At 45.0% G+C, this 4,236-nt stretch overlaps 1 pseudogene; it reads right to left on the bottom strand.

Annotated features, from left to right (window-relative positions):
• The window catches only part of LOC122077573, a 29,331-nt pseudogene extending 25,553 nt beyond the window's left edge, over window positions 1-3,778 (bottom strand).
• Window positions 3,779-4,236: the final 458 nt, after the last annotated feature.

Here is a 4,236-nt window from a genome sequence, read left to right as displayed (position 1 = left end):
TTGGAGAGTGGATGTCAGGGCTACTTAGCATTGGTACTTGATGTTGATGCAAGGATTACACCTCTAGAAGAGGTAAAGGTGGTTAAAGAGTTTCCCGATGTCTTTCCAGATGATCTGATGCATTTACCTCCTGATAGAGAGTTAGAGTTTGCCATAGACTTGGTTCCTGGAACAGCTCCAGTGTCTAATGCTCCATACAGGATGTCACCAGCCGAATTGAAGGAGTTGCAGATGCAGTTGCAGGAATTATTGGAAAAGGGGTTTATTCACCCAAGTGTTTCACCTTGGGGTGCCCCAGTATTGTTTGTCAAGAAGAAGGATGGCAGCTTGCGTATGTGCATCGATTATCAGGAATTAAATAAGCTAACCATTAAGAACCGGTATCCATTGCCACGCATTGATGATTTATTTGACCAACTGCAGGATGCCAAGGTATTTTCAAAGATAGACCTTCGATCAGGCTATTATTAGCTCAAGATAAAGAGCGGCGACATACCCAAGCCAGCATTCAGGACTCGGTATGGTCACTATGAGTTCCTAGTGTTATCTTTTGGGTTAACTAATGCACTGGCAGCATTCATGGATTTAATGAATCGAGAATTTCATGATGTCCTCGATAAATGGGTAATTATTTTTATTGATGACATCTTGATCTACTCCAAGACAGAAGAGGAGCACACTCAACATTTTAGAATGGTGTTACAAAGGTAATAATGAAACAACCTTTGGACCCTGAATTGCAGCGGATCAGAGTTAAGGTTTAAGATCAAACAATGAACGACCCAGATTTTGTTTTAGCCAGTGATGGGGCATTGATGTTTCGAGGTAGATTGTGTGTACCCGATGATTTAGATATACAAGACAAGATAGTGCGAGAAGTATGGCCAAATTAGCACAACTTATATGGATAACATAGTGCACTTCCATGGAATGCCAGTGAGCATTGTATCAGATAGGGACCCAAGATTCACTTCCAGATTTTGGAAAAGCTTCTAGTATGCCTTAGGATCATAATTGAATTTGAGTACTGCTTTCACCCACAGACTGATGGTCAGTCGGAGCGAACCATACAGATATTAGAAGACATGCTCAGGGCATGTGCAATGGAAATGTGTGGTAGTTGGGAAGAATATATACCCCTTATGGAGTTGGCCTATAACAACAGTTACCAAGCTACAATTAAGATGGCTCCGTATGAGGCATTATATGGTAGGAGGTGCAAAACTCCTCTGTATTGGGATGAGGCAGGAGAACGCCGAATGTTAGGACCCAAAATGATACAGATGACTTGTGACAAGGTCGATGTTATTCGAGAACGGATTAAAGCAGCTCAGTCTCGTCAAAAGAGCTATGCAGACAACCGCAGGAAAGACATTGAATTTCAGCCAGGAGAAAAGGTAATTCTCAAGATCTGTCCTACTAAAGGGTTGCAAAGGTTTCACAGAAAGGGGAAGTTGAGCCCAAGATACATTGGACCATTTAAGATCTTAGCCCGGGTTGGCTCAGTAGCCTACATGCTTGCTCTGCCACCTTCACTCGGGGATGTTCATAACGTATTTCATGTATCCATGCTGAAGCGATACGTTCATGATCCATCTCATGTATTACCCGTGGAACCAGAATATCTAGAAGCTGATATGACCTATACAGAGCAGCCAGCTTAAATTTTAGACCGAAAGGTGAAAACCGTTCGCAACCGCTCCATTTCCTATGTAAAGGTGCGATGGGCAAATCATTCACTTGAAGAAGCATCTTGGGAGAAAGAGGATGAAATCCTAGCCAAGTACCCTCAACTTTTTAAACAACTAGGTACCCCAATTTCGAGGATGAAATTTTCAGAAAGGGGGGGTAAATGTAATACCCTACTTCTTAAACCCGGTCTGATTACACGGTTGACCCGATTTAACCATGCGGGACCCGAACCGGAGAGGGTTAAGGCGGGTTCCTTATGGACCATGATGGCAAGGGTGACTTTGAACACCGGCTGGCCAGACAAGTCCAAGTCAGTGCCAAAGGAGACGGGTGTACCCAAGCCGTGTACATGCACATATCATAAGGCCATGTACGGATAAAGCAGGTACGATGCCGTATCTTAAAGCGCATAAGTATATTATATCTTATGCCAAAAGTGAGATTCGTGCCGAGGGTCGAATTCCATCAAAATCCCACTTGGTGACCAATTTTCAGCCCTCAGGTGGGCGGTCACAGGTGGGCACATCTGCCCACCTGAGTGACCCACCCATTATGCTTATGTGATGAATGTTGACATCATTGTGCATAATGCATTAATAGACAAGGTGCCGTAGTCGGCTTGGAAACGAGTGCATTGGTGGCCCGTGGAATGGGACGCGGAGGCACTATGCAATCGTACTATGTCATATAGGAGCATGCGATGTAGGATTATCATCTTCCCGTGTTACGACCCTTCCCAACAGGGGTAGAGGTGTTGGGTTACCATTTGGGGGGAAGCAGTGGTCGCGGTTGTCGGGTCACTGTGGCGGTTAGACATACGCCCAGCTAGTCATTAGGACAGTCGACAACCCCAGTGGTATATTCAAGAGGGCCAATCGTACTACTTTTAAATTGCTGGAGTCAGCATCTTTATTTTCTATCATTTACTTTTATGTTGGGAGCCGGTGGTCGGCATGTTTTACTTTTCCTAGTACTCACGGTGGGCCTTCTTCGACAGCCCTATGGGCGTATAGCGGGATGGAGTTCGCAGCTCGTACCCGGAGTATACGGCACTGTGGTTGTAGTAGCACTAAACCAAGGACTTAGTAATGTTGTTTAGGGGGAAGTGATAAAAAATGAATTGCATAGCATATAGTGCATATGGTTGTGATTTGTTGTGTGGACTGCTGTGTGGTCCTTCTTTTCACTTACTGAGCTAGTGAGCTCATCCCACGTGTGCACCTCTTTTAGATGATTTTGTAGGGCATCAACCTGAAGAGCAAGGGTCAGGCCCCACAGTTGAATTCCCTTAAGAGGATTGGTGGGTCCCCGAGGAATTAGAGCACCGCACGGATTGCCTGTGCGAGGGCTATACTGCAGGACCGCAGTTTTGATACCGAATTAAGCTTGGCTCTAATTTTTTGATGATCCCTTTGATACCGAGCGGAGTTGTACTCTTTAATTTTGATGATCCCTTTGCTACCGAGCTGAGCTGTGCTCATTGATTTTGATGATCCCTTTGATACCGAGCTTATCTGTACTCCTTGATTTTTTATGATCCCTTTGATACCAAGCTGAGCTGTACTCTGATTTTTGATGATCCCTTTTGTGTACTTGATATGTAAATTATATTCTTTTTGTGTAAATATCATGCCTGCGGGCCCACATGTACTTAACTATGTATTACAATTTGGGTATCAAGTATAATGGGAATATCTATAGGTAAATTAAGTCTTCCGCTGAACTGATTAACACTTTCTTATTTGTGTGTATGCTGTGGTTGGATACTGTATCAGATGATCCTGGCAGGTTTGGGTTAACCGGTGTTAACCCGATCACTGGCCTGGTTCTGTGTGAACGGGGTGTGACAGGTGAGGTCGATGCAGATCCTCCACTTTCCATTTGACTTCGGGACCATCACCACGTTGGATATCCACTCCGGGTATTGGATCTCACGGATGAACTGGGTCTTCAGTAACTTCTCTACTTCTTCATCTATTTTCTACTGCCTTTCAGGGGCGAAAGTCCTCTTCTTCTGTTGCATCGGCTTCTTTGCCAGGTTTATATTCAGATGATGCTCTATTACCTCCCGATCTATTTCAGGCATGTCTGAAGCCGACCAGGCGAAGACCTCAGAGTTATTTCAGAGGAATGAGACGAGTTTTTCTCGTTGTTGCCTTGGCATTGTAGCCCCAATCTAGAATTACCGAGCTTTATTACCCCCTTCGGCCTCAACTTGTATTAGACCCTCAGCCGGTTCCCCCCTTTGATAACTAGTGTCATCGCGTAGATCTTCTATCAGGAGCGCCTCGCCTGCCTTTTCGCTTCCCCATAAGGTAGTGGCGTAGTACCTCCGGGATGCCTCCTGATTGCCTCGACATTCACCAACGTTCTTGGTTGGAAATTTCATCTTGAGATGTGGTGTGGAGACGACAGCCTTTAGCAGGTTCAAACCAACCCTCCCTAGTATGGCATTGTATGCCGAGGTAATGCCCGCTACCAGGAAGTTGATCATGACTATTACTTGGCGATCTCTGGTGCCAGTTCTTACCGGCAACTCAATCG

Source organism: Macadamia integrifolia, chromosome 4 (genome assembly GCF_013358625.1).
Source record: "Macadamia integrifolia cultivar HAES 741 chromosome 4, SCU_Mint_v3, whole genome shotgun sequence".
In the NCBI taxonomy this organism is placed as follows: domain Eukaryota; kingdom Viridiplantae; phylum Streptophyta; class Magnoliopsida; order Proteales; family Proteaceae; genus Macadamia; species Macadamia integrifolia.
The sequence above is the reverse complement of the archived record's forward strand: the minus strand, read 5'-3'. Positions and strand labels throughout refer to the sequence as shown.